The sequence below is a fragment of the Berghia stephanieae genome, chromosome 7 (assembly GCF_034508935.2).
Source record: "Berghia stephanieae isolate SIO BIC M18660-M18661 chromosome 7, UCSD_Bste_1.3, whole genome shotgun sequence".
Taxonomy (NCBI): Eukaryota; Metazoa; Mollusca; class Gastropoda; order Nudibranchia; family Aeolidiidae; genus Berghia; species Berghia stephanieae.
In genome coordinates this window covers 16679279-16690833 of record NC_088366.1, presented here as the reverse complement: position 1 = coordinate 16690833, position 11555 = coordinate 16679279, and positions in this window count along the sequence as shown.

Genomic DNA, 11555 nt, shown 5'->3' with positions numbered 1-11555 from the left:
AGTCGTGTGCTGTTTAAAATTTCAGATATAGTTTGTATCAAGCGAAAGGAATATCAATTGAGTGCCTGTATATGAATAAACAATATTATGTACAGTAATGATAATATTCCACTTACTAATATATATATATATATATATATATATATATATATAATATATATATATATATATATATATATATATATATATATATATATATATATATATATATATCAGACCTGCCTCCTTGAAAATAAAAGATTCGTAATTTTTTTTAATAAAAATTGTAGTCGCTATAATAAACTTTGAAAATCAACAATTTACTCTCACAAGGATTAAATAACATTTCAAAATCCCTAATATTGTGTCATCATTTTCAATAAGTTTTCATGACTTACAGATGCTCATGATTCTCTGTGATTATAGCCAAAATTTCGTCATTTGACAAATTTTTCGTAATAGTAGGCAGGCCTGATATACATTTAGTGTGTACGTGTGTTTGTATATACATATATATTAATATTATGGAAGATTCCCACCCTTGTTGGGATCCCCACTCGTGTCCATTTCGAAGTTCTCTCCCACTCGTATCCATTTTACACTTTAAATTTGCACACTTACTTAAATCCGTTAATAATAGCTTTCAAGATCCTTTTCTTTTTTGGAGTTAATTGGCTTTTTTTTTTATAATTTTGGTTTCCCAGTGCAATGCCTAACACACAGGTCAGTCAATAGTCATGCTCTCTGCCTCAGATCCATACAACAGACTACTGAATTCCAATATTGAAGAATGTATTTGATAGAAATGATGCATGACAAAGTTCAAACTTCAAAATCTGTTTATTGTCAGCAATATGAAATAAAACATATATAAAAGATTTAAGACTTTGTTAAAACAACATACATAGTCAGATTTTAAATGTATTGAAAGTAAATATTATATATGTTTATATCTTTTGTCTTTGCCATTTCTCAATAAGATAACCTTCATTGGGAAAGCAATTTTCATCTAGAGACGCACACCCTATGAGACAACTTAGTCTCTGGGTCAAAAGTCTGTATAATATATCAATTAAAAAGAAACACTTTCCAAGAACATACATACTCAGGTTTTAAATGTATTGAAAGTAAATATTATAAATGTTTATATCTTTTTTCTTTGCCATTTCTCAATAAGATAACCTTTCATTGGGAAAGCAATTTTCATCTAGAGACGCACACCCTATGAGACAACTTAGTCTCTGGGTCAAAAGTCTGTATAATATATCAATTAAAAAGAAACACTTTCCAACAATTTTGAATGGTTTAGGATTTTTAAATTGAAAAATGTCCTCTTTCAAAATATCACAGTGAAAATAAAGTGATGCGGACAAAGGCTGTGAAAATCGATTTTTAGAGAAGTCGTTTTTAGGCTCACCTCTATACTGACAGTTTTGTCCTCTGAAAAATACAAAAGATTAATTTATAACACTTCTGAAAATACACTAACTTGGAGTGTGCAAATAAAAATAACACAGACAATATTACAGTTTTACTTCTTAGCAAATGGATAAAATGGACACGAGTGAGAGAAAAGTTAGAAAAGACCAAGAGTGGAAAGTCTTACACTTACATACATATGTATCATGTTAACAGAAAAAAAGGGGCCCAAACTTTGACTCATTAATTTTTGTTTGGTTTTTTTTCGTACAATTGTTTTAAAGCCGTTATCAGATAAGCACTTGTAAACATTTGTGTATTAAAATTTCACAGGTTTATTGATAGACATATTCAAATTAAATTTGTCTTTTGTGTGTATGTGTGATGTTATATTACACTTGAGAACGGTTTCCTCGAACACAGTTTTTTCTGATTCATTTGAATACCCCAATTTTTTTCCTTATTCTTTGTTAACATTCCATTCCTTCCTCCGAACTAATTTTTACGTTGAACGCAGGTTTCCTCGAACTAATTTCACCCAGCCAGTGTTTTTAAAAATGGAATTAATCAGCAGGTTTTTTTTTAATGCGCCCAGTGATTTTGTCAACTGAAGATTTACTGTGACGTGACATTGGCAGTTACGTATGTGTGTATCGTGTGTATCTATCTACAATGCAGGTGTGTTTGTAGGGTATGATACACACGGAGATACACAGAGCCACTCACACACTCCATCGTCAGTTGCTCTGATTTCAATGTGACAGTGACATGCAGTGAATTGCTAATGGTTGGCTACGACGGTAAATAAATATTGTGATATAGCAACCCCCCCCCCCCCCCCCCCCCCCACACACACACACCAACCCCGTGAATAGTGTATTAAATCTCCCTCACCATATCAATAAAGTTAACGAATTATAAAGTTTTCTTTATTCATCCTCAAGTCGAAATTTGTTTTCATGTCTATTCCAAGGAAAGAGTGGAATAACCCAGGAACCACACTGATTCCCCCCTTCTCCATTAAGGCCTGATTTCCTGGAGCTTTATTACTATTACATGTTCCAAGGAGTTCGAGGAAACCATACTGGCTGGGTGGGGTTCCTACCTCCCATAGTGGGCAGGGAGTACTTGTTGTTTCTTCTATCCCCTCTTATCTGTTTTCCAATTGCCTTCTGTCTTTGTCTTGGAGTGAGATTGCTTGGTTTTGTCCTGATCTTGGTCGGAGTCCTTGGCTGAGAGGGAAACAGTCGAATGTATAGTTATTGCTTTGGGAGATGATATTTTTTTCCTTGTAAATCATCTCTCTGTTATGTACTGTATTATGTTTTATTTACATGTTATATTTGATTTGTTAACATTTGAGTGTATTCCTCTTTGTGGGGACCTGTGCTTGTGTCTGGATGAGACTTTTAGGTGATCTCAAACTAAGTACTTTGATGGTGTGCTCTTGGAATCTACATCTGTTTCCTATTTGAACAAATTCCCCTTTGTCTTACCTTTTCTTGGGTGCTTTAATTGAATTCTATAACTTTTTACTATCCCATTTCTTCCTTTTTACTGGCGCTGATATGACCTGAATGTGTTGCAAGCGCCGTAAAACCCTCAAAAACAAAAACAAAACAAACCATACTGGATTGTATGTACATTGTTTAAATTGGTATATTCATTCAATTATTAACTGATTGACTTGTCTAAAATAGTAGCAAGACACATTAGTACAATTTCACCACTTGAAGGTTGATTGTTACGACATATTAGACATTTGAGTGATCAGGCATTAAGCAATCAGCAATTAAAAATGAGTAAGTTTCAGTTAGAGACCAACAAAACCAAAATTCAATGACTCTATTGTGTCCTTTAGGTACAATACTAAAAATGAATGTCATCTGCCAATGCTACATATACGTCATACTTAAAGGTGTATGGATTTGTCATAGATTGGGTGTTGATGGAAGCTAGGAACTAGCCTACTATTCAATATATTTTCTCATAGCACAACAAAGTTTTCTGTTTATAACTGTACACCTGTAATCTCAATCGTCAACATTGAAAGTGTAGCCTGTCATCAAAGTGAAGACTATATTCAACGTTCACTTTTGTACGTATTAATACAACTGTATACAACAAGGCGTTATTTAGACCGGGAAATGTTTTAATGCATACACTTAAAAATCATAAAGAGTTGTAAAATATGTATCACTGATCAAAAACGTTTAAAAAGAGGAAACATAGAGATAGGGAGAAATTTACTATAATTATATATGGAAAGTTGTCTGTGTTAATCATTGTTGCCAGTTTTTTCTTAAGGAAACTCGAGCCATTAGGTTGTGACTGGTGAACAATATATAATTTGCTTCTAATTTTTTTTTCATCCATCTTACAATTTTTAAAATTAGATTATGGGTGTGTATACTGATTAAAGTACAGTAAAAACTGTTTAAACCAAAAGGACTGCTAAATTAAGAAGAAATAAAAATGTCAAATTTTGCTCTTAGTTTTTGTTAACCATCAAGAAGCTACCGCAAGCCACAACAGCCAAACTGTCATTGTCATTAATCGCAACCCTCACAAAGGACTGTTACCCAATGCACTCTCTTGTATTCATTCAACACAACTTTGCAGAAACACTCTCCACTTCGCTGCCAACCCCTCACTCCGCAATGCCATAATATTCATCTCTGTCCGCCTCTCTGCTCCCCCACTCCCAAACCAAACCCTCTCCCCGACTCATCAGTTGATCTTGCTTGATAGTGAGAACACAGATCAGTAATGTTGTAAATCCACATAGAACTGGGTGGGGATCCTGACCTCCCATAGTGGGCAATGAGGTACATGTTGTGTCTTCTATCCCCCCATACCCGTTTCCCAATTGTTTCCTGTCATTGTCTTGGAATGGGATTTTGAGAATTTTTTTTTTTTTGAGTTTTGTCCTGATCCTGCCGGAGCTCCTTGGCTGGGAGGAAAACAGTCGAATGTATAGTTATAGTTTTGGGAGATGATATTTTTTTCCTTGTAAATCATCTCTCTGTTATGCATTGTATTATGTTGAGTTTACATATTATATTATATGATTGGTAAACATTTGAGTGTATTCCTCTTAGTTGGGACCTTTGCTTGTGTCTGGATGAGACTTTTAGGTGATCTCAAACTAAGTACATTGGTGGTATGCTCTTGGAATCTACATCTGATCCCTATTTGTTCCCAGTTCCCCTATGTCTTACTTTTTCTTGGGTGCTTTAATTGTAATTCTATAACTTTTTACTATCCCATTTTCTTCCTTTTTACTCGCGCTGATATAACCTAAATGTGTTGCAAGCGCCGTAAAACCCTTAAAAACAAAAACAAACAAATCCACATAGAAGACATTGGAGTTACAACACTATTGTTCCCACCCAACTATTGCATAATATTACCATTACTGTCTTTTATGTGCACAACCCCCCCCCCCCCCCCCTATACATACAAACACGCCAAACTACAAAGTTGAATTTGCTTTGATACATTGTGTGTGGATGAATAATATAATATCAGTGGGATAATACAGAATGCCCCTTAAAAATCCTGATAACTTTTTTTTTTGAGGTATGCCTTGATTAATCAATTTATGTTTTAAACTAATAGAATACCAGTCCCTCGGATTTCAGGTTATACGGCTTTTACTGTATTTTTGAATTACATGCCCATTTTGTTTTCACTATATATCAATTGTAAGGATCTACAAGTCGTCAAAGTCAAAGTTCTAGACCTTTTTGTTTTGTTCTCATGATATATGAGTATAATATGATATATTGATGTCTTTTATATATTATGATTGTTCTTGTAAGAACATAAACTTATATAAATGAATTTGTACAAACATTAACTTATGTGGAAGAGAATCTACTTGTCTACACCTGCATAATGCATTAACTGAATTTATTTATTCAATATTTTAAGATTACCTTCGGTATGTGTATAAATTATATATGCAGTTTCTTGTCTTGTTAATGTTATTGAAACTTTGTTCATATTTAATTTTCTTCATGTCCAAATGTTTTCTTGGATTATGTTTAAACAACAAACAGAAACAAAATACAAAAAAAAAAAAAATGCATTTCGTTGATAAACAGTGGAGTTTGCATAATTCATACATTGTATACTAATTCAATTATTTGAATAAATCCATCAAAAACATTTTCTCATTACATTCAAAATTAAGTCCGGTTCTGTTGAATTTGAATTAAGCAAACTTTGTTGTTTTGCAAAGTATTTTGTTAAGTTGCTTTTTTTTTCTGTGTTTTTACTTTTATTTCCCAACTGTTAAATGGGATAATAGATTTTGCCTCCCTGGAATTGGAGCATCTTGAAGGTTTTCAGCCTTGTTTTCGGGTGGGGTCTTTTGACCTCCCAAGATAGGCAGGAGGTCACTTGCTGTGTCTTCTATACTCCTTTATCTGTTTTTCCGAGTTGATTCCTGTCTTAGTCATGGAATAGCATTACTGATTTTGCCCTCGCCCTTTCTGAGAGGGAAATCGTCAAACGTATAGCTATAGTTTTTGGGTTATATTTTTTTTCCTTGTAATTCATCTCTCTGTTATGTACTGTTAATTTTTTTGTTTTAAATAATATATAATGGTTTGTAAACATTTGAATGTATTCCTCTTGGCGGGGACCTGTGGTTGTTTGGATTAGACTTTTAGGTGATCTCAAGCTAAGTATCGTGATATTTGGCTCTTGGAATCTACATCTGTTCCCTATTTAAACTCTCCTTTGTCTTACTTTTTCTTATATGCTTTCATTCTATAACCTTTTTGACTATCCCATTTTATTCCTTTTTTACTGGTGCTGAAATGACCTAAATGTTTCGCAAGCACTGTAAAATCCTTTAAAAGCTAAACAACAGCCTTGTTGGGGTTGGTTAATTTTCTTGTTAAAAAACCTGAAGCTGGGGGAGGAGTTACAAACGGCGCTATGTGAGCTCATCACTGCAATTGTACATTAACAATAAAACGTATACATGGTCTGACATATTATGTATACAAAAAGAAGAGAAAAAAATCAATTATTTTGAGACCAAATGCATGTGTGTAATGATGTTTGTTTATGTTTTTAAACGTGTTGTCTATTCAGAATTCCTGCACACAAGGTTGAGAAATCGGGAAAGGCCAGGAATATGATACAGTAGTTTTGCTTTTTTTCTACGTCTGGAAAAGGATCAAGAGTTCGTTTATTTGGATATGAGTACATTTGAGTAATTGGTTGGGAATTTGTGTAGGTCTTTTTCATGTTGTGGGTCTGGGTGGGGTTCCCTACCTCCATAGTGGGCAGGGAGGTACATACTGTGTCTTCTATACCCCTATGTCTGTTTTCCAATTTGCTTTCTGTCTTTGTCTTGGAATGAGATTACTTGGTTTTGTCCTGGCCCTGGCCTGAGTCCTAGCTGGGAGGGAAACAGTCAAATGCATAGTTATTGTTTTGGGAGATGATATTTTTTTCCTTGTAAATCATCTCTCTGTTATGTATTATGTTTGTTATTTTTAATGTATAATGTAAGCATTTGAGTGTATTCCTCTTTGTTGGATTTTGTGCTTGTGTCCGGATGAGACTTATAGGTGATCTCAAACTAAGTACATTGATGGTTTGCTCGTGGAATCTGCATCTGATCCCTATTTGTTCCCAGTTCCCCTTTGTCTTCCTTTCTCTTGGGTGCTTTAATTGTAATTCTAGAACTTTTTACTATCCCATTTTCTTCCTTTTTACTGGCGCTGATATAACCTAAATGTGTTGCAAGCGCCGTAAAACCCTTAAAAACAAAAACAAAACAAATCATGTTGTGGGTGGAATTCTCCATAGGACTGGGTAATGTTGGGTACCCCTGGGCCAGTTGATTCATCATCACTCCACAAGTCTGTAACTGGGTTGGGTCTTTTGACCTCCCCCTGTGGTGGGCATGATGGTCACTTGCTGTGCCTTCTTTGCACCTGTATCCGTTTTCCTGTTCAAAAATAATTTTTAAAAATAGAGCTTTTATATATAGCGTAATATCCACTAAAATGTGCTCAAAGCGCTTTACAAGGGGTCCCTGGTCAACAGCAATATTTAACATGTAGGACGGGACATGCCGCCTGTTAGGTGATATTACAATTTTTCGGACAAAGGCAATGTTGTTAACGCCAGGTACTCATTTTACATCTGAGTATGGTGAGAGAATGTGAGTAAAGACCCTTTTCCAAGGACTCAACTATGCGCCAAGCGAGGCTCAAACCCAGGACCTTCCGATCCGAAAGCGAGTGTCATACCACTAGACTACATAGCCGCATTCCATGTTGCTTTCTGTCTTTGTCTTGGCATGAGGTTATTTGGTTTTATCCCAATACTGGCCGGAGTCCTTGACTGGGAGGTAAACATTCGAATGATTTGTATTGTTTTGGGGAAATATTTATTTCTTTATAAATCACCTCTCTCTTTTATATAAAAAAGATCAATTTAAAGAACTTTTTTTATAGAGGAACAATCCACTGAACATTCTCAAAGTAATTTACAAAGGGTCCCAGACCAACAGCAACACGTGTCATGTAGGATAAGACATGACGCGTGTTAGGCGATATTACAATTTTTTTTTCTGACAGAGACGAGGCTGTAATCGGCTAGGTACTCATTTTACACCGGTGCATGGTGAGAGAATGTGTGTTAAGAGTAAGAGCCTTTTCCAAGACTCAAATATGTGCCAAGCGAGGCTCGAACCCAATCAAACCTTCCAATCCGAAAGCAAGTGGCATACCACAAAACCACATAGCTGCACCAGTTATATTTTGTTTTGAATAGAATATTTTGTAAACATATGAGTGTATTGTTCTTGGAATCTACTTGTTCCCTATTTGGACATCCCCTCTTTTTTTTTTTCTCATTTGCTGTTTTGATCCTAAGTCAATAATTTTTTTTTTTTTACCATTTCACTTTTTCCCTTTTTGTTGGTGCTGAAATGACCTAAATGTGTGGCAGCGCTGTAAAACCCTTGCAACAAAAACAGACTCCCTGAAATCATTTGATGGTGTTGTGGTAGAATTGGGGTCCCGATATCTCGGTAGAGCACTCACATCACACGCAAAGAGACCCTGAGTGAAGTCCTTTTTTTTCTGACACCACCCCCCACCACGCAGGGATTGTGTAGCCGGGTCAGTTAGATCTGGTGGAAAGTACTTTGTTATAGACTAGGGTCCTATCCAAAGGATAGCAAAGCAATTTCTACCGTTCGTTTCATGCTATAGAAGCCATCATAAATGCTGACTCCATGGGCTCTGAAGAGCTACTTTTTCAATATTTTTTTATTAATGAATGGTAGAATTGGTAGAACCTCTGACTTTTAATCAAGAGGTCTTATGTTCGCTTCCCGGTCAAGAAGTGATTTTCAGTGATAGTGTCTGTTGACCTCCCATAGTGGGTGGGGAAGAGGTTTTTGCTGTGTCTTCTATCCCCATGTATCAGTATCGGTTTACTTTTTCATGGTTGCTTTCTGTCTTTGACTTGGAGTGGGATTTTATTACGTACTCTTGGTTTTGTCTTGATTGGAAATAGTCAAATGTATTCTGTTTGTTTCTGGGTGGGATCTTCTGACCTCCCATGGTAGACAGAGAAGTCATCTTTCTCCTTTCCATGTTGCTCTCCGTTTGTGTTCTGGATTGTAAATGCTGGGTTTGTTTGTTCTTTTCCAGTCAAGGTACAGGTCCTTAGCTAGGGGGAGACAGTAAAATGTATGGTCCCTTTTTTTTTTTTTTTGTGAGAGATTATATTTTTTCCCATATATGTAAATCATCTCTCTTTTATGTACTAAAAAAGTTATCAGTTTTCTGGAGTTTTCGCCGTATTGTATTTTGTAAACATTTGAGTGTATCCTTCATGCATAGCGGGATTCTTTGCCTGCCTGTGCCTGGCTGGAACTTTTAGGAAATGTCAAAATAGAACACCAGTGTCCACCACGCAGTAATTGGGTAGCTGGGTCAGTTAGATCTGGTGGAAAGTACTTTTCTATAGACTAGGATTCTATCTAAAGGATAGCAAATCAATTGCTACATACTTGGTTTTGCCTTGGACTTGGTTGGAAACAGTGAAATGTATTTTGTTTGTTTCTGAGTGGGGTCTTATGACCTCACATGATGGACAGAGAGGTCACTTGCTGTGTCTTCTGTCTCCTTCCCATGTTTTTCTCTGTCTTTGTTCTGGGTATTAAATGCTCGGTTTGTTTGGGGTTTTTTTTTAGTCCTGGTACAGATCCTTAGTTAGGGGGAGACAGTTGTATGGTCCTTTTTCTTTTTTTGAGAGATGATATTTTTTCCCTTATACATATGTAAATCATCTCTCTTTTATGTACTATAAAAATTATCTGCTTTCACCGTATTGTATTTTGTAAACATTTGAGTGTATCCTTCATGCATAGCGGGATCCTTTGCCTGTGCCTGGCTGGAACTTTTAGGAAATGTCAAAATAGAACATAAGTGGATCTTCCAAACCTATTTTTCCTCTATTACTGGCGCAGAAATGACCTAAAACCCCTTAAAAGAAATGAATAGATCCTTCCAACTACCTCAGAAGATGTGTTTTTCTGCCCTCTGGGCAACACCTTCAACTTCAAGATGAGATCCTAAACCCCAAGCACTTTGGATAATATTTATCATGTTAAAGTAATTGGTCCCAACTACGACTCTCAATTTCGGGGAATGCTCCACATCGCTAAGATTGAAACAGTGGCTATGGTCTATGGTTCTTGAAGTATTCTCATCTTGAGATACCACCTGTCAAAGTAGGATTCAAGTTTGGTCATATCTGTAGTGAACGAGGACCCATTGACTGCGTATTTCAGCCTCTGGTAGGAAGTGTTTGGCATGATGATCATGATCATCACACAATCCTGGACTCCTTTTCCTAGTCCAAGTCAGATCCACGAGGTACACCATTCCTCAGTTTTACTGACTTCACCCGTAAAATCTCCTTGGGCGACGTATAATTGCCTTTCCCCTAGTATGTGGTGAGAACAACACGTCTTCCTGCACTTTATGATCTTAATTTTGGCAAGTTTCAGCATTTGTCCCTCACATTAAACAATCTTGTCTATGCTGCCAATAGGTCTATGAATATAGAACTCGACCATAACTTTCGTTGTAAGCCTGCCTCAAATGTGAAGTAGGAGTAATGACTTATCCTGTCATGCATCTCCAGTATCTTAAGTCTGCTTGCTCAGGTGGTAGGGATGCGTCTCCGACAAGTCTCTAAGGGCTCAATGAAGTTAATAACGGCAGCTTAGGAGTATTATGAATATATAGCTGCCCGCCACCTTTGACTTTTTACTAGACATTTCAAAATGGCAACTATCTTCATATTTATTTCGCACTTGCGGAAGCCTTCTTATTGAAAGGACATCAGACATTGCCTCAAAGAGCAGGCAACCAATGAGAAATGAGGTTAGGACTAATGAGAACCTGGATTTTGGCAGGTGGACAACAGTCAATATATAGAACTTGGGACAATGAGAGTAGGGCATTGGTGGGGAGTGAACTTGTGACTTTGAGGGGGAGGGGGGGGGGAGTTAACCTCAAGACTATTCAACTAAATTTCAGTAATGTATGAACTTGAGACGATCAAACTAGAAAAAGAGTACTTTGAGCTGTGGATTCCACAATTAAGATTTTAGCTTTGTGGTCATATTATAGCATGACAGTCAGATTCTGACCTTTACATTGTTGGTTCAAGTCCTGCAATGAACGACGCAGATATATTGGACAATGCTCTTTACTCACATTCTACCACCAATGCTCATGTATAAACTGAGGGAACACGTCGCTAAGATTGAAACAGTGGCTATGGTTTTCGAAGTATTCTCATCTTGAGATACCACCTGTCAAAGTAGGATTCAAGTTTGGTCATATCTACAAAGTGTACACCCTCGAGACAGTTCAACTCTGCTCTGATGAACGAGGACCCAGTTGACTGCGTATCTCAGCCTATGGGAGGATGTGTTTGGCATGATGATCATGTATTAACAATTAATCTGGCACTCCTTTCTTCGTTTTACTGACTTTACCCATGGAATCTCCTTGGACGATGCAGAAAGTATACGATGAGAACAACCTCAAAGTCTTCCAACACTTTATGATATTAATCTGGCAAATTTCAGCATTTGGCCC